Source organism: Lissotriton vulgaris, chromosome 9 (assembly GCF_964263255.1).
Source record: "Lissotriton vulgaris chromosome 9, aLisVul1.2, whole genome shotgun sequence".
Lineage (NCBI taxonomy): Eukaryota > Metazoa > Chordata > Amphibia > Caudata > Salamandridae > Lissotriton > Lissotriton vulgaris.
This window is the reverse complement of record NC_141697.1, coordinates 140,305,186-140,325,156: the sequence shown is the minus strand read 5'-3', so window position 1 is coordinate 140,325,156 and position 19,971 is coordinate 140,305,186. Positions and strand designations below refer to the sequence as shown.

At 49.4% G+C, this 19,971-nt stretch overlaps 1 protein-coding gene across 2 annotated transcripts in view; it reads right to left on the bottom strand.

The window, feature by feature from the left end:
- VPS39 (VPS39 subunit of HOPS complex) overlaps positions 1-19,971 on the bottom strand; it is a 389,790-nt gene that overhangs the window by 145,728 nt on the left and 224,091 nt on the right. The window lies entirely within an intron of this gene.

Sequence of the window (19,971 nt, the reverse complement as noted above, 5' to 3'; positions counted from 1 at the left end):
CTTTGTGAATACTCGTGGTGCCGTTGTCACTCCGAATGGAAGGACTTTGAACTGATAGTGTTGTCCTTCCAGTACAAACCTTAGATACTTTCTGTGAGCAGGCTGTATAGGAATGTGGAAGTAGGCATCCTTTAGGTCTAGTGTTGTAAGGAAATAGCCTTGTTGCAGCAGTGGGAGCACTTGTTGTAAAGTGATCATATGAACATGATCTGATTGTATGTAATGATTGAGGGGTCTGAGGTCGAGAATTGGTCTTAGTGCCCCGTCCTTCTTGGGAATTAGAAAATACAGCGAGTAAACCCCTGTCCCTTGTTCTTGTAAAGGAACTATTTGTATTGGGTCCTTTTGTAGAAGTGACAGAACTTCTTGTTTGAGCGGAGTAAGGTCTTCTGTAGACATTGGACGCTGCCTGGGTGGTATGTGTGGAGGGGTAGCTGTAAGTTCTAGGCAGTAGCCATACTGGATAATCGGTCTTACCCACTTGTCTGATGTGATGGAGTTCCAGACAGGCAGGAATTGTGTTAATCGGCCCCCCCACAGGAGTGGAATGCTGTTGGGGGAGCAGATGCGAAGTCACTGTTTTGTGGTGGAAGAGGTTCGATTATTATGGTTACCCCAACCTCTTCCTTTGTTGTTATTCCCTCTATATCCTCCTCTAAAATATCTCTTGTTAGAGAATGTTTGTGTGTTAGATTTGAAGGATGTTGTATTGTCTGCACCCGTTTGTTTGGAGCCTCCTCTGAAGAAGGAGCGACGAAAAGAACTTTTAGCTTGTGTGGACTGTAAAGCTCCCATAGATTTGGCAGTGTCTGTATCCTTCTTCATCTTTTCAAGTGCTGTGTCTACTTCTGGTCCAAGCAATTGGTTTTGATTGGATGTACCATGTTACAACGCATACCGTTACAACTACCTACCATTACAACGCGACCATTACAACGCATACCATTACAACGCATAGCGCTTTGAGGTGCTGGATAGTGGTAAGTATAATTTACTATTCTAACTCCAGTCCCCGTGGACCCTAGGGAAGGTGCTGGATAGTAAATTATACTTATTCCCTATCCTAGAGCGCCCCCCAGCGCAATGGGTTTTAATGGTATGCGTTGTAAAAGTCGCGTTGTAATGGTAGTGCGTTGTAACAAATGCGTTGTAACAGGTGTATACCATTTTGATTAAATGGTTGATTTAAAATGGTAGTTTGCACTTCCTGTTTAAATACTGAAATGCGTAGCCACGAATGTCTCCTAAGTACTAGTAATTACAGCTCTAGATGCAGTGTCTGCTACATCTAGTGCGCACTTGATTGAAGCATTAGAAATTAGCTTGCCTTCTTGTAGAAGGTCGTTTGCCTGTGCCTTATATTGGTCAGGTAGATGTTCTAGTAGTTTCTCTAACTGATCATAATGAGCCCTATCATATCGTGAAAGGAGGGCTTGTGTGGTAGCTATAGGCCATATGTTGGTAGATTGCGCAGCTATTCTTTTGCCTGAAGCATCTATTACCTTGGATTCTTCGTCAGGTGGGGGTGCCTCACCTGAAGTTTGTGAGTTTGCCCTTTTCCAAGCATTTGACACAACTAGTGAATCTAATGGAAGTTGTCCTTTAATGTAGGTTGGATCTGCAGGTGCAGGCCTATATTTTTTCTCAATACTAGGGTTTAGGATCCTAGTATGTACAAGGTCTTTAAATATCTCTGGAGGGGGCGTGGCTAAGATGGCGGGCTAGGCGGACGTGGTTTGCCTCTGCTCCCCGGCCCGAATCCCGATTTCGCCTTTTTCCTACAGCAGCAGCCACCCACTCGGGCGATTACTGCCCGGCAGAACGGACAGGAGACCGCGGCCGGCGTGAGTGACCCCCGGCCTGCGAGGCAAGACAGGAAGGGGAGAGGCGGCTCTGGCTCGGAGCGGGTAGCGGCCGCCATTGCGGAAGGCCCCGGGAGCGGCTCAGCCGGCGGAAGCAGAGGACCATCCTGAGGTCTATTGCGGGAGCGGCGAGTGAGTAGAGCTGCTGGCCTGGCGGAGGACCGGAGGGAAGGGGAGGCCCTCTGAGCGGTGAAGCACGGCGACTGGCCGACTCCCAGCAGGCGGGCTGATTTGCGCGAGTCCCCGGCTCCGGGCCTAGGCGGCCCTGCTGCAGCCCGGTTGGCGGGACACCGGAGGGTACGGAGAGAGCGGTGCGGCCGCACCTGGCCCTTGCTGGAGTGGCTGACGAGGAGCGGACGCTAGAGGAGACCCGGCAACATCACGGGGTACAGGCGGCGGCCGGGAGAGACGATCGGCCCGCCCACCACCCTCCGCCGGCAGGAGCACTAACTTGAGGCCTCGGCTTCGGGCCTAGCCGACCTGGTGCGGCTGAGAGGCCGGATAGATCCAGCGAGACCCAGCAGCGGCCAAGCGGACCCTGGGAGAGGAAGGGGTGACTCCCACAACACACGGGGCCCATGCACGGGGCCTGACCTTCACCGACGCAGAAGGTGAGAACGCGCGCTTCTGGAGGGCACGTGCAGAGAGTGGCCTGTGGCAACGCGACCTATAGCTGGCCCGGGGGGCAGGACAGGAGCCTCGTTGCTGGCGCGGGGACTGCCCGTTGTGCAGGGGGCCCGAAGACCACGGCAGGATACCGCACCGATTGCTGGGGGACGGGCCTGGGGCCTGCACGCCTGGCCCGGCGGGAGCAGGTTAAAGCAGTGAGCTGGGACTGGACCTAGGGGTGCCGGCGGGGCAGATTGACCCCCCGAAGGTGTTGAAGAAGGAGGACCCCCCGCACGCTCCCACAGCGGCCCTGGGTGCCGTAGAAGGAGATACCGTACCCCTGGGGACATCCGTTTTGGATCATCTTCAAATGGCAGGGAAAGCTGCACCAACTTCGCTCCCTCAGAGACACCTGCGCCCTCTTGAGCATCGACCTGCCAGACCCCGTCGGACACGGAGGAGGGATCACCCCATGGCTCCCAAAACGGAGCGGCGCATCGCAATCGGGAGGATTGGCAGAGAGTGCGCCGACGGCGCAACCGTGGGGCACGATTGAGGCCAGACCCCGCGACTATTGCCCAGGAACAAGCAGCAGCGGTCCAGGAGGTGGAGAGGGACACCGCCATTCCTCCTTGAGCAGTAAGCTGGGGGCTGCACATCACACATTGCCTTGACGGGAGGGGGGGTCGGGGGGCCGGGGTGGCGCCGCCACTGCCACGTTCCCTGCAGAGACCTTCTACGGACTGGTATAACTCACCGGGACCGGGACAATGGTTGATTTTCATTGGTTTCAAGTTTGGATTCTGTTGGGGGAGGTGGGGTGGAAGGGTGGGTCGTTCCAGGCGGGTTGGGCTGAGTGGGACATGACGGTTGGGGTTAGGGCGGGTCTGACTTTAGGAGGGATGGGAGGGGGGAGGGATGAGGGGGCACCTTCTTGTCCGCCGAATCTGAAGGCTTCCTAGCACCTTTACCTCTCGAGCCTCAGCTATTCACTGCACGAGAACTCGCACGCACTCCACATCTGGTAGTATGCCTCCACTGACTATCCTCTCCCTGAATGTCAGGGGACTTAATAGCCCCAACAAGCGCAGGGCAATCCTCTCCCTTTTAGAGCGCTCACAGGCGGACATCTGCCTCCTTCAGGAGACGCACTTGCTATCCAAGGACCACCACAGGCTTAGGTCTTGCGCCTTCCCGGTGCAACACTTCTCTTCCGCGTCCAAGAAAGTAGCTGGGGTGGCCATACTGGTGGCACGGTCCTTCCAGGGGCTAGTGCTGCAGAGGGAGGCAGAGGTCAAAGGCAGACTGCTACTCCTTAGCTTTCAGGTGGCAGGTCAGACACTACTCATAGGGTCCATATATGCCCCTAATGAAGGGCAAGAAAGATTTCTGCACTTGAAACCGCCACAGCCAACACACACCAACACCTATTACTGGGGGGAGACCTGAATCTGGTATTCCACAATATCGCCGATCGCTCCAACCAGAGGGTGGGACAGGTGGGGGCGTTATCGGCAGAGGGCCATGCGCAGCTTGCAGATCTGGGTCTTACGGATCTGTGGAGACACTTGCACCCACATGACTCGGCATATACACACTACTCGGCAGCCCATAAGTCTTACGCGCGGCTGGACTACCTGCTTTGCTCTGCTCAACTGGCATCCCGCGCGCGCGGGGTAGAGATACACCCAGCCTCACTCTCAGACCACTCACCGATCTCAGCATCCTTCTTAGTGCCCGACACACCCAACCCGCAGCGACACTGGCGCCTCCGCGACGGTTTGCTGCGGTGCCCTTCCACTGTGGAGAAGATCAAAGCAGCAATCAGTCAATTCCTAGCACATAATGCCAATGGTGACACCACCAAAGCTACACAGTGGGCTACACTAAAAGCAGTCCTTAGGGGCGAGTTTATTTCCCTGGCGGTGGCCAACAATAGGGAGCGCGCGCAGAAAAGGGCTGAACTCACACAGCGCGTACGGGAACTTGAGCAGCTACACCAACGCACCGGAGCGGCTAGGGCGTGGCGCCAGCTGTGCGTAGAACGGAAGATGAACGCCGCACTCGACCAGGATGTCACGGAATTCGCGGCTATACGCATGAAGCATGCCTACTACACCGGTGGGGACCGATGCGGGAGACTGTTGGCATGTAAGCTACGAGAACAGCGGCAACAGAGGCATGTTCACTCCATCCGGAATGCCCAGGGTGATATGCTGACCGAGGACGCTGCCATTGCAGCATCGTTCGGGTCCTTCTACACTGATCTGTACGAAGCCGACGGGCTAGGCGTGGAAGGTAGCGGTGAGTACTTAGACGGGGCACTTCTCCCGTCATTGACTGAAGCACAGTCCCAGTTCCTCGACAGACCCATTGGTCTGGAGGAGGTCATCTCCGCAATTTCCCGTCTCAAACTGGGGAAATCCCCTGGCCCGATGGTTTCACAGCGGCCTTTTATAAGGCCTTCTGCCAACAGGTGGCCCCCTTGTTGAGGGACCTCTTCAACACCTTTGATCAGGCCGGGGCTATCCATCCAGATCTTCTAGAGGCGGCGATATCGGTGATTCACAAGGCTGGTAAAGACCCCACTCAGTGCGGATCCTAAAGACAGATTTCGCTACTGAATGTAGACCTTAAGCTCTAAACAGGTATTCTCGCGAGCCGTCTGGCCCCGTACATGCAACAACTTGTCGAACCTGACCAGGAGGGCTTTATCCCTCAGCGGCAGACGAGTGACAACGGCAGACGCGTCCTCCACCTTTTTGAGGCGGGCTCACGCACGAGACCGGGATGCATGCTCCTGGCGATCGATGCTGAAAAAGCATTCGACAGGGTGCACTGGCCCTACCTTGACCAGGCGCTCCAGAGATTCGGCCTCGGAGAGGTTACCCGGAATCGGATATTTAATTGCCATCGTCAGCCCACCGCGACGGTACGGGTCAATGGCCACACCTCCCCGCGCTTCCCGATAGATAGGTGGACCAGGCAGGGATGCCCACTCTCCCCTCTCCTGTTTGCGCTCTATATGGAGCCGCTGGCGCAGAGAGTTAGACATCACCAGCGCATTACGGGCATCCTCTTTGGGGGCGATACGCACAAGATCAGCCTGTATGCTGATGATGTCCTGCTCTCCCTGATGGACCCTATGCAGTCTTTGCGAACGCTTTTTGTGGAATTACACTCCTTCGCGCAGGCCTCGGGCTTTAAAATCAACATCGGGAAGTCAGTGGCCCTGAACATGTCCCTGCCCCCCGACGTATTCGCATACGCCAAGGCTGAGTTCGCTCTGCAGTGGTCCGCTTCCACAGTCCCCTACTTAGGGGTGCTACTGGAGCCGACGGTGCGGGGAACTACGGAAGCCAATTACACCAAGTTGAGCGCACAAATAACTGAGACGTTGAGGAGGTGGAACCGCCTTACACTCTCCTGGCTTGGACGTATCGCAGAGGTCAAGATGACCCTTCTGCCACAAATTTTATACATCTTCCAGACCCTGCCCCTGCACCCCCCGACGGGCTGGCTCCAGAAGACGCAAGCGGATCTGACACGCTTTATCTGGAATGGACGACGCCCCCGCTTCAAGCAGCGGATAGCGACTCTCCCACCTGCGCATGGGGGCGTGGGTGTGCCAGATCTCACACTGTACTTTCAGGCGGCACAGATGCGCACCCTGGTCGAATGGTACCAGCTGGAGTCTAGCAAACACTGGCTCTTCCAGGACCAGGCGGTCGCCGGTCGACCGCTCCAGGGTGTACCCTTCCTGGCGCGATGCCATAGGCCCCCCAACGTCTACGCTTCCTACATCACAAGCACGGTGATGAAGGTTTGGGATCAAGTGGCAGTCCGGAGTGAACTCACTTCGTTTCCATCTCCGCTGACGCCCATATTCGGGAATCACGACTTCACCCGGGCCTTGATCCACAGCGTTATAAAGCATGGAGGTCCACTCCTTGTAGAGAGGTGGGACATATGTTCAATTTGGAAGGCGTCCTCTCTTTTCAGAAAGTGAAAGAGGACTACGGGATCCAGGTGGCGGACAGGCTCCAGTATTTACAGGTACGGCACTGGGTTCTTCAGCCTTCAGTTCGGCCAGGGGCGCAGCGTTTCCTTACTCCCTATGAGAAATGGCTCCTCACGCGCAAGTCAGAGAAAAAACTGCTTTCCGACCTCTACCAACACTTGCTCCTCCCTTACATATACACCTACCATCCGGGGAAAGCCAGGTGGGAGGAGGACCTGGGGAGGCAACTTAAGCGGAAGGAGTGGGAGGGGATTTACCACAGGGCCAGACACTCGGCCTATCACACTGGCCTCACCGAAACCCTGACTAAAGTGGCCATGTACTGGTACCATACACCGGCGCGTCTCCATCACTGGGATCCCAAGACCAGCGATCGATGTTGGAGGGGATGTGGGGAGCGGGGTACACTCGTACACCTACTTTGGGACTGCGCGAAGCTGCGGCATTACTGGGACACCATTCTAGATCTTGTGGATGCACACTTGGACACCCAGCTCCCTAGGATCCCGGCCTATATCCTCGGTCTGCCGAACGCATTAATGTACCCCTTAAAATCCATGCGGGGGAGGTTGATTGCCATAGCGCTGGGTGCCGCGGTGCAGAACATTGTAGCACGAGGGGAGAGACCCCCAGCCCCCTATTCATCTGGGCTGGCTACACAGACTTTGGACAGTTTTGGGGATGGAGAAGCTGTCCCTGACAGCGGCAGGACGGGGCGAGGAGTTTGCAGATGTCTGGAGGCCATTCTTGTCGTTGCTCACCGGGGAATTTAGGGAGCTGAGTTGTCCCCGATACCTGAGACTGTTGCACATCGCGGACACCCCGCTACCAGAGCGTCAGAAGACTTGCAGGCGTAGAGCTCAGAATGGACAAATTTAGGAACTGTCCCTTGCGGATGGCTGGGCTGGTTGGGGTTTTGGGAGGATCGCTGGACGGACAAGAAGGGGGTGGGGGATGGGACGGGGGGGTAGTTTGGATGGGTTGGGGGGGCTGTTTGGGGGGGTTGTTTGGGGCCTGAATTGGAGGCTTAGCTACTTTCAGCTTCCGACACATTGCACTACCTTTTGACGCGGCCGGCCCTTCTGGGTTGTAGGCGGCTTGCTGTGTTTAATAATCCTGACTGTTCGCTGTGCCCATTATGTTTTCATCTAAGCATTGTAACGGAGTGGCCGGTGCGCCTTTGAGCACAGGTCGGTAAACATTTTGCTCTGAATAAACAGATTCAATACTAAATATCTCTGGAGCATGTTTGATGACCCCTTCAATCATGGGAAGAATTTGAACAGACCTTTGCAATTGTTCAAATGTGTCTAACAGAAAGTCTTCCTCTGCCTCATCAGAATGCATAGTGACACCATGGTAAATGGCAGCTCTGTTCAACAGGTGACCAAAACGAATGTTATCTTCTGGGGGAGAAGGTTTTGATGGGTATGACTGTGGGTCAGGAATATCTGGCACATCCTGTGGGAGTGGGTACTCCCAGTCTGTATCATCTATAGGGTATGGGAAAGGCTCATCTGTGTCTATCCCTCTCCCTAAACTATACTCATCATTTTGAGGTGAGTGTGAAGATAAAAAAGAGGAGAATGTGGAGGAAATATCTGTGGTGAATTGTTAAGAGGAACAGGGGATGAATGAGAAGGAAGTATAGGAGAAGAAGGGTGCATAGGAGATGTGGCAGAGTCCTTCTGGGCAGGAACTACAGGTGTGGATGTTGCATCTGCCTTCCTCTTCTTGTGTGATGTAGTGGATACATGACCTGTCTTTGGGTCAATGTAGATCTTCTTTTGCAGAGGATCTGATTGGAAAAGGTCTTCTCCTTGTGGAACCTTTGTCGGCGCTGATTATTTCGGTTCCGGACAAGGTTGCTGTCTGTCTTTAGCCTTAGGAGGTGTTAAGATGTCCTTTGGCATAGTTTGACACCGAAGGTGTTGTTTTCGGTGTTGTAGGCTGTTTCGAGGGTTTGGACGCGTTGGAATCAGGCCTTGTCGGTTTTGGCAGCTGGTCTCGTCGGCTTCGAGGCGTCGGACGTTGGCTTCATACCTTTGTCTTTAGAAGTCGACGGTTTCGGAGCAGAGACTTCTTTCGGTTTTGGTGCCGAGGCTTCTTGTGGGATTGGCACATGCGGCTTGCTCAGTACCGAGCCACTGGAAGGCTTAATTACTTTCTTCAGAGCCGGGTTCGATGGCGGGGCTGTGGAAGTGGTTTTTCGGTCGCGACTGGGCACTGGAAGCAGAGTGTTGACCTTTGCCTTCGATCTGGGTGCTGTGTGTGGTGCAGGGGCAGTAGTACTAACGCGCTGAGCCGAAGGTATGGAGTCATCTGCCTCTGATACAATTTGGAGATCGGAATATTCTTCGGGAACAAGCGGAACCTCCTTGTCGAAGATATCCACCGGCTCCGGAGCTGATCTCTGCATGTCGTGTCGACGGGCCCTCCGATCTCTGATGGTTTTCTTGGATCGAAAGGACGCGCAGGCTGTACAGCTGGATTCGTTGTGTTCTGGCGATTAATGCAGGTTTCAAACCTCGTGGTGGTCACTGTGTGGAAACTTTGCTCCACACTCGGGGCATCTCTTGAATGGCGTCCTTTCCATGAGGTGTAGGCCTCATGACGTAGATAGGCCTAACGGCCCGGGTCGACGACCGGAATCGAGCTGATGGAGTCGAAACGATGTTAGTCGATATCGAAAGTAGTTTGGTAAGTTTTTAGTACGTTTTTTGCGCTTCGAAGTACTTGAAAAGTCTATTTCTAGCCGGAGCGGAAAACTTTCATCCGACCCCAGTGGCAGAAAAAAACAATCTAAGGATGGAGCTGATGCCCATGCGCACTATCGTCCAAGGGAGGAGTCACCTATTTTGTGACAACAAAGACTTCTTCCAAGACGACAACATGCAATCATCCGAGCCCAACACCAGGTGGCAATCTAATGCTCAGTGTAGTATCTGCATCTCATATGCCTCGAACACTTAACTTTATGGTCAAGTGGCAGCTGGCCATCTGAGGTGGGCAATATTTTGGAACCTACGTGACTTGACTGGGCTGTGCAATCCTCCAGAACCCAGCTGCCTTCATCTAATATTAGTATTTTTTTTACCTCTCTAGATGTGATTATTCTTGCCTTTACAGGATCTATAAAGACATATTCTGGGTGTTTTGAAATGCCTTTCAGCTTTGGCAAGGTATGAGTAGTTCTTTGTGAGGGAGAGAGTGTCTCAATGAGGAAATCCTCTTCTAAAGGCTCTTTATGAAGTTCTACCCCATGATAATGAGCAGCCCTGTTAAGGAGCTCGAGATAGCCAATGTTGTCATCAGGTGGGGAAGGTCTGGAGGGATAAACATCGGGGTCAGTATCTGTATTTGCATATATGTGGTGATCTTCCCAGGCCTCATCCTCATCCTCATCCTCCTCTCAATCCCCTTCATCCTGTGGGCCAGGTGTAATAGGCATTGGTGGGGAAGTTAATGGTGTAATAATCAAGTTAGGATTAGAAGAAGGAGAAGGAGGTGGAATATAAGGAGGAGAAGGGTTAGTGCCCACATTCTTCTTCTTAAGAGGGATATGATAGTCCTCTGGCAAATCAGCTTTCTGTTTTTTTTGGAAAGGTTGCCTGAATATGTCCTGTCGTAGGGTTTATAACCAGCTTCTTCTGTTTCGGGTTGAAAGTTGGCTCATTAGATGGAGGCTTTTTGTTGAGAGTCTCTTTCTCTTTCTGTGGAGATTTCGGCGACAAAGGTTTCGTCCTTTGGGAGTCAATGGTTTTGGCTCTGAGTGTTTGGACTTGGAGGGTTTCAGCTCAGAGTGTTTGGACTTGGAGGGTTTCAGCTCAGAGTCTTTGGCCTTTGAGGATTTTGGCTCGGAGTCTTTGCCTTGGAGGATTTCGGCTCAGAGTCTTTGGCTTTGGAAGGTTTCGGCCTGATTATTTAGGCTTGAAGGGTTTCGGCTCCGAGCCTTTTGGTGTCGAAGGTGGAATCTTCAGTCCCGAACGTATTTTGACCGATAGATGCTAGGTCTTGTGTTTTGTTGCCGAAGGTGTCGGTATCAGAGCCGGGCTGGCTCGAGCCCATTTCGGAGCCGAGCCGCAGGGCAGAGCATCGGAAACGGTTGGTCGGTGCCGACCTGAACCCGAGGGCGAAGGAGAGACCAGAGCCTTTGTCTTATGTGGAATAAGGGGGATCTGTACTCCCGGTACATTGACCAGCAGTGAGGTCTTCCTCTTCTTCTATGTTGGAGTCAGCTTCAGACACTGAGATCTGCTGTTCTTCCTCTGGTTCTTGAGCTGGATGTTGGATACCGGAAGCTTCTCCGAAGATGTCTGAAATAGAGTAGCTCTGAGTTTGCATTTCCTGGCTCCGAGCCGATATCTTTTTAGATCGGAATGATTGACAAACGTCGCAGTCCTTTTCGCCGTGTTCTGGGGACAAGCAGAGGTTGTAAACATCGTGCAAGTCGGTGGGTGGAAATTTAGCACAATACACGGGAGATGGCTTGAATGGAGTCCGTTCCATCGACTGCTTGCGTGGTTGGCACGGGTAGACCAGACTGCCTGCCTCGAATTTTCGGACTGAAGTTTTTTCGAAGTGAGACGACGCGCGTCAAATGAGGAACTGCAATCAATAACAATATTTATTTATTTTTGACATTTGTACAGCACACTGTTACCCGTAGGTGTCCTGGCGCTCTGTAAAACTTGATAGGCACAAACCGTGGAATGATTAATTAGTGAACAGCCAGGTCTTAAGACCTCTCCTAAAGGCCATAAGGTCCGTCATCTTTCTAAGAGCCAGGGGCAGGGCATTCCAGGCCTTGGCTGCTCACAGCACAAAGCTTCTACCTCCCCAGCTCGCTTTCCTGATGCGAGGTACAACAATCAGCCCTGCGTCAGCGGATCTAAGGTGCCTTGTCGGATGATACCAACGAAAATACTGCGGAAGGATGGCCCTAGGCCTCGCAAGGCCTTAAATACCAGGTACAGCGCTTTAAACGAGATCCGCTTTCGTACCGGGAGCCAGTGAAGTTTAACTAGCTCCTGGGAAATGGAAGCTTACTTTGGAATGCCCATAATGAGCCGTGCTGCAGCATTTTGCAAAACCTGCATTTTGTTCAATATGCCCTGTTGGGCGTTAAGAAACAGACGGTTACAATAATCCAGCCGTGAAAGTACCAGAGTGGTAACAATTGTTTTTTTACCACTTACTGGAAGAAAAGGCAGAATCTTTCGAATTGTTTTGAGCAGGAAGGAAATGGAGGAGGACAGCGCATTAACCTGAGGTCGAAAGGTAAGCTGATCATCGATCAGCACCCCTAGGATCTGGACTTTAGACACAGGGGTGGGAAGGTCGCCCAACCCCTCAGGCCACCAGTTTGGACTCCAAAAGTTAACATTTGAGCCAAACAGAATATGATAACTTCCGTTTCAGCCGAGTTCAGTTTAAGGCAGTTTATGGCCATCCAATTTCCCACCGCCAGCATGAAATCCTGAAATTGTTTGGCTACTCCTTCCTCCTTACCTGGTAACAGTGACACCACAATCTGGGTGTCATCGGCGTACGAGGTAAGTTCAAAGCCAAATGCCCGAACTACTGGGGCCAGTGAGTGTACCGTCGAGGGTAGTGCATTGAGCATCGAAGGGGTCAGAAAACGGTACCGAACCGGAGCGCAGCAATACACATTTGAACCCGATGGCGGAAAAAAACAATCTAAGGATGGAGTCGATGCCCATGCGCTCTATCACCGAACGGAGGAGTCACCTACCTCGTGACTACAAGATTTCTTCGAACAAAAACAAAGTGGAAACATCCGGACCCAACACCAGATGGCGACCTATGCTACAGCATATGATCTACAGCTCATATGCCTCGAACTTATAATTTCTAGATATTTTGGCTCCTGTACAAATGTTTGGATAGTGGTGGTCAATGCCCCACTTTCAGACCCAAATATGCATGTACCGCGTGCCAATCTAATGGTTAGCATATGGTGCATGCAGGACAAACAAATCTACTGTTTGACACCATCTTGGGAACAGGAGGTTTGAGACAGAAAGAAGTTAGCTTTGAAAACCACAAAAATTACATCTGGGCTGCTTTGGAACCTTGTAATATAGCCAATATGATTTCTTATCCTATCAATACAGATAAATCTTCAGCTATCACTAGTTTTAGTAGATGGCAACGATGGATTAAACCCAGATCTGTGACTGGGGGTGTATGTTTTGCAATTGTGCAACATTCCGTCCATCATCTTGTGTGTTTTGCTGTTCACCCTATGTGGGAAGGGTATGCCCAGACGTGGGTCCCGTGCTCACTAAGCCACTGGAGTCAAGCTATCCTGGCTGAAGATGGCGGATAGCTAGAAACCGGTCCTAGGATGCTTGACTCCTGTCCAGGGAAGACATGACTTAGCAAGTCGGGCTGGACTGTTCCCATGAGGCACAGGGTCAAGACTGATTTGCATATGGCCATGTCCGAACTGGGGTGGCTTGGTGAGCAAAATACTGATGGATTAAACCCAGATCTGTGACTGGGGGTGAATGTTTTGCCATTGTGCAACATTCCGTCCATCATCTTGAGGGTTCAATTATCATTATTAACATGCTGCAGCTATGGCAAATTAACATGCTGCAGCTACTCACTCAGGGTCAAAAGATTTTCAACTGCACATTAGCTTTCTCTAAGCTTTCGGTAAAAGGATGCAAATGAGACAACCATCATTCATTATGACAGCAAGCAATACTCATAATGTTGATCTGAGCTGCAACTCCAGCTTGAAAGTAGTAGAGACAAGTCATCGAGGTACAAGGATGATTTTGAGACTATGAATTCTTAGCAAGCAATAAGAGGTTGAGCTTTACAGTCTCAAGAAGAATGAGAGCATATATCACTTCTAAAATAGCAAAAAAGTAACTTAATCATGGAGACACATTTAATTGAAACCTCATTGCTTTAAGATGGAAATGGATAGACATTACATTTTGTTAATGATCAATAGGCCCAATATCTTCAGCCAGTAATGTAGCACCTGAAATAAAGTTTGCATCAACTAAAAATTATCTCAAATAGTTTGTCCTGCAGTACAGAATTACATATGAAAAGAAGCAGCTTCAAATCTCTATTCTCTCAAACTAGCAGCCTAACAAGGAGAAAGTGAGCTCTAATTTGAATTCTTGTATTTGATATTCAAATAAACATTAGATTATCTGATTTTAAGAAATGCTTTTTTAAAAGTTTAATGGTCACCAAAAAACAAATGGATACACATTTAAAAGAGGTTTCTCGTTTTAAAAAGAAAGTAGCCACACAGTTAAACTTTTATGTCTCTGGTTTGATTCCCGATATTTAGGGACCTCTATGACAATTGAAAAGACCTGGAAGTAATGGTTGGAACATTAGATATCTCTTTTCACTTTATCAGAATGAGAATGCTTTAAGGACACGCTCCTCTTGCTACCTCAGGAGGGGAGAAGAAAACAAGTTACTTACCTGTAACTACGGTTATCCAGTATCGGTATCTTTCATAGATTCACATGCCTGAATCATTCCTCGTCGCCGAGATGGGAGTTTCACGGTAAAATACAAAAGTAGTGTCATAAATAACAAATTGGCCAAACTGCCATATCTTAGTAGCCTATCTACGTCCTTATAGGAAAAGTACCAAAATGTAGCTCCAACCAATCAGCACCCTCTAGAACACTCCCAACATAAGCAGCTTGCCTCAGATTTTTCCATGCACAAGTGGGAAGGATATATCCTTAAAATCACTGAGAACTAGTTCCATGAGGAGGAGGGTGGGTGCATGTGAATCTATGAAAGATACCAATACTGGATAAGTGTAGTTGCAGGTAAGTAACTTGTTTTCTGATCCAGTATTGGGGTATCTTTCATAGATTCACAAGCCTGAATCAAAATAGCAAGTACTACCCCAATTGTACTGTTGTTTGCGGATAGTGGAAGACATGTAATTTAAAGCTCCCAATCTACATCCAAAACCTTGAAGCATTGCCTTGACAATATATAACAGTAATCATCATACAGTAAATATCCGTATGAGAAACGTATAACTTTGTGAAAACGTAGGAGCATGAATACTGTAAACAATGCAACAGTAAAGAAAGTTAACAATAAACAAGTATTATAGAAATGCAGAGTCTGACCTTAATGAAAGATGGCGCAACACGGCTTGTCCAACCACTGCATCCTCCTTTTGTGCAGATTGGAGGCAGTAGTGTCTTGTGAACGTATGGACATTATTCCATGTCGCAGCACGGCATATCTTGTCCAGTATAAAAACAAACAAAGCTGTAGATGCAGCAACAGTTCTAGTAGAATGTGCTTTACTTTAAGAGGTTTATTGGCTTTTTAGTGACAGAATTGAATGGCAGATGCGACCCATCTGGCTATTGTGACTTTCTTTACAGCTATTCCCGGTTTCCCTTGACCGTCTCCACTAACAGTTGATCCGTTTTTATAATATACTCCATTTCCTGAAGATAAAACTTCAAACACCTTTTTACATCCAATGAATGCAAGGTCCTTTCGGCTGGACTGGATGGATTCGGGAAAGAAGTTTGTAGCATTACTGGCTCATACAAATGAAATTGAGTGGGTACCTTTGGAATGAATTTAGGATTTGTTCGCAGGATTACATAGTCTTGTGTAAATCGTAAGAATGGTTCTTTGATAGTGAACACCTGAATCTCACTAACCCTCCTTGCAGAAGTAAGAACCAGCAAGAGGGCTACTTTCCATGTGAGGTATTTGAGTTCTGATTTATGGACTGGTTCCAATGGACTTTATCAGTTGAGCTAAAACCACATTGAGCTCCCACTCCAGAGGAGGTGAACGCACCGGAGGAGAGAAGAGGAACATAAATAAGGAAGCAGTGGAGATTTCCTGTATCTTGAAAGAGCAGCCAGGTGAACCTTGACTGACGAAAAAGTGAGTCCAGATTTAGCCAGTGAGAGTAAATATGGTAAAATCTGCTCAGCAGGGGTTTGAATTGGATGAACCTTATTGGTTTCACACCAACAACATAATCTCTACCATTTTAAACGATACATCTTGACAGAGCTTTCCGCACAGATTTTAACCCCTTGCCCGCAGCCGGAATTCCGCTCCTGTGCTGGACAATTCTATTGCGGGCGTGGTCATGACGGCTCCCGGCCGTCATCAGCACAGGAGCACTGTGACGCATGACGAACGGGAGCCGTCATCAGCACGCAAGGGGTTAAACAGTATGTCTAGACAGTCCTGTGAAATATTAAGATCCTTGAACTCTAAGAATTCAGGAGCCATGCGTTTAAGTGCAGGGATTGCGGATCCGGATGGACTACCTGAATCTTGTTCTGTGATAACATGGTCGTTGTTGGATGAAGGCGAATGGGTCTGTCTTGTGACAACAGAAGAAGCTCCTGGAACCAATACTGTCTGAGCCAACAGGGTGCAATCAGAATCAGGCGGCAGCCCTCCAGTTTCAGCTTTCTGAGCATCCTGGGAATTAATGGAATGGAGGGGAAAGCGTAGGCATAGATCCCGGACCATCTCATTGAAAGGGCATTTCCCCTTGACCCCGGCTGAGGGAATCTGCTGGCGTAATATTGGCATTTCTTGTTCTCTTGCGATGCAAACAGATCCAGAGCTTGTTAGCCCCATGTCCATAAGATGTTGTTCACCTGAGCTTATTCTAACTCCCACTCGTGGCAGCCGGATTGGGACCTGCTTAACGAGTCTGCTAGGGTATTGTGCAGGTCCTTGACATGCTCTGCCCTCAAGGATATTCCATGAAACATTGTCCATTCCCATAATTCCTGTGCTTCTTGGGAAAGCGTCATAGACCTTGGTTCTCCTTGTTTGTTTATGTAATACATACTGGTCGTATTGTCGGTTTGGACCAGCACTGAGGAACCCGCTATCCTTGAAAGGAACGCTTGGAGAGACAAAAATATGGCACGCAGCTCCAAGATGTTGATGTGCTGCTGCTTCTGTATCGGAGACCACATTCCTTGGATTTGTTGTCAACACAAAGTCTGGGATGTTCTGCAGAATGGTGAGACTTGGGCAAGATTTGTTGTTCAGGACCACCAACGGAGTACGCCCACCATACGTGAAGTTATTTGGATAACATCTTAGAAAGAACCCAATGCCTTTTGCCATTATTTCTGTAACTCCTCTTAAAGAGGTTTCATTTTGAGCCGTGCAAAGGCACCAAGTTGATTGCTGAAGAGCACATCCCTAGTAGTGATTTGAATGTTCGAACAGAAATGGACCTTCTTTTTGAAATTGTTGCCGCTAATTTTTAAGGGCGCACCGGTCGATCTTTGCACTGGACGGTGTACAGAGATGCTCCTAGGAATAAGATGTTTTGAGTTGGCAGCAAGTTCGATTTGCCCTTGTTCAAAGTGAGTCCTAGTGTATTGAACAGATGGATACAAGCTGTTGTGGCAACATTGGCTACCTGTTCCGACAGAGCTTTAAGCAGCCAATCATCGCGGAATGGGAAAACTTGGATCCCCCGGGATCGTAAATTCGCTGCTAAGCACTTGGTGAAAATCTGCGGTGCTGATTTTTGGGCCAAACGGGAGGATCTTGAATTAATAGTGGGTGCCAGCCACTGTGAATTGCAGATACTTTCGATGTTTCGGACGGATAGGGATATGAAAGTATGCGTCTTACATGTCCAGAGAAGTCATGAAATCTCCTTCGTTTAAGCATCTCAGGATATCAGAAAGTGTTACCATCTGGAGTGTTTGTTTCTTGAGAAATTTGTTGAGTTTGCGGAGATCTAGAATCGGTCTCCATTCTCCGGACTTCTTTTTGATTAGGAAGAAACAAGAATAGAAACCGGCTTCTTTCTGCGTAGATGGTACTTCCTCTATCGCTTTCTTTAGGAGCTTAATCAAGACTTCTTTGCGCAATAAGTGAAGACGTGGGGGAGGGGGACCCCTGGGCAGAGTAGTAGGTGGTTTCAGGACAAATTCCAGTGTGTGACCATTGGTGACAAGGTCCAGCACCCAGCGGTCTGAAGTGATCCCGTGCCACCGCTGTGTATAAGCAGAAATGTTCGCACCCACGGGTAGGGAAGGAATGTGGACTGGCCCCCTGCAAAAGCTCATTGCTTTCTGGCAGAGTCACTGCCTTGTTGCTGTATTCGCATACAGCCGCCCGGGCGAGAGAAACCAGCTGTTGATGATTGACGGTATGAGGACTGATTGTGATTCTGGCAATATTCATGCTGGTATTGACGGCACTGTTTTGACTGATAGCCGCCCCGATATGTAGTGAATCCTTGTCCTCTGGCTCCTCTGAAAGATATGCGTCTATACTGTAGAGCACCTAGAGATTTCGCAGTGTCTGTGTCATTTTTAATGGGTAAGTGATCATCATCAATATGTTTCCCGATTAGTGAATCCCCATCGTAGGCCATGTCCAGAATCTTCGTCTAAACCGGAGGTCTAAATGTAGTGGCTTTAAGCCAACCTTGGCGCCGAAGAACTGCCCCAGCTAACTTCCGAAAACGTGCGTTGGCGATGTCCAAAGCACAATCAACTGTTTCCGAGGCAGCACGCTCACTCTCTAATAAAACCTTCTGGGCCTCCTCTCTTTGATCCTCTGGGATAAAGTCTATCAATGCCGCTATATCATTCAACATTTGGGGGTCATAACGGCCAATGATTGCCAATGCATTAGCAGCCTTAATTGATGCTGCAGCCATGGAAGAGAATTTTTTACCCAAAAGGTCCATATGGCGTTCCTCTTTGTCTGGAGGAGTGGTAATGGGTGTTGCAAGGCTCTTTGAATGCCGCTGTGCAACCTGAGATATGACAGATTCTGGGCTCGGGTGACCTATGAGGCCAGATGGACTGTCCTCTGGAGCGTGGTATTTTTTCTCTATACGAGGTAGCACAGCCGTTGTGGATGCCAGTGTTTTCATGATTTTCATACCTTCCTGCCAAATTTAATCAATGATTGGGATAGAGCGTATGATCTTTCTAGTATTGTCCTTGAAGTCATATAAGAAACAGGCTGTTTGTTTGACAGTAATAGGGAGCTGGAACCTAGTGGCTACTCTCTGCATAAAATTATGAAATCCTCCGATGTCTTCAGGAGGAGAATCATAGGGTAAATGCAGAGGCGGAGATGATGTTTCGATGATATAATCGTATGACGGATCTGGAACATTTGCCTGGTTAGGTAATTCGCCTTCCTCAACTTCTTCATCCGATGAGGAAGTGTCTTTGTGTCCAGTGTCAGGTGGACCTTGTGTAGGAGCCGGCGTACTAGGTAGAGTAGGCTCTGGAACAGGAACCTCTACCTGCAGAAGAGGGTTTTCTGTTGGAACGTCTTGAGGAGGAAATCTCGGACAACAATCTGCCAACATAGCCTGCAGGTCCTGAAGAGGAGCTGGAGGAAGATGAGCCATTTCCCTCTGACAAGATTCCTGCCTGAAATGGAACTGGTATATATGACGCGTCGTAGAGCCATGAATTGTTCATGGTAATAATGCTCCTATTGGTAATTATCGTTCTAGTCAGTGTCTTGGCACTTAACATTGAGCTCAGATGGACTATGAGCCACTCTATATGGATCATCATCCTCTTAGTCATCATAATCCTCGTCCTCCATGAAGCTCTCTAATAGATAGGATGGTGGTAGAGAAGAAATGTCACTATAGTACAAAATGGCCTCTGAATTGTCTTTATTTGATAAACTCTCGTCGAGTGGGGCGTTGACGGAAATATGGATGGTAGGAATGTCTCTCGTAGACGTTCCAGTTGTGGACAGTGGTAGGATCACAGGCATGCTCATAGGCAACGTAGTCTGCGGTATTGTCAATGTCTCACCCGTCTACGGTATTGTAGTCAACGGTGTCGTCGTGGATGTCTCTGCTGTCGACGGTGCCGCCGTCGTAGTTGGAATCTTCGTCGACAGGCTTAGACGATGGTCTCGTCGAGATAGTAATTCTCGTTGACGAAATAGGAGATAAAATAGTCGTCGTCTAAATAGTCGCCGTCGACGTATGGTAAAAGTCGGCATCGACACAGATTTCTTGAGTTTTTTTACTCACAGACTCTGAAGAAGATGATCTTGGACGCTCTGAGAATGAAATAGAAGGCGGAGATGATGCTGGCTCAGAGGAGTGTTTAGAACTCCTGTCTTTGTGAAGAGGTTTTTCCTGGGAAGTTTTCTGATGTTTTCTTCACTGACCTGAGGAGCTTTCTTGAGATCTAGCCCTCTTCCTAGATGTGGAAGCTCGGTCCTCTTCCTCAGCTGAAGAAGATGGACGGTCATTAGATTTGAGCCCTAAAAGTAATCTTGCCTCTCTGTTCCCCAGAGTCTTGCTGGGAAAGGTACGGCAGATTTTACAGTCTTCAACCTCATGTTTGGGGTAGAGGCAATAAAGACAGTCTTCTTCCCACCGGTCCTGCAGGAGCGGAAGAGGCCCTTCTTGTCAGACATAGTTGCTTGAAGAGTTGGAGAGAA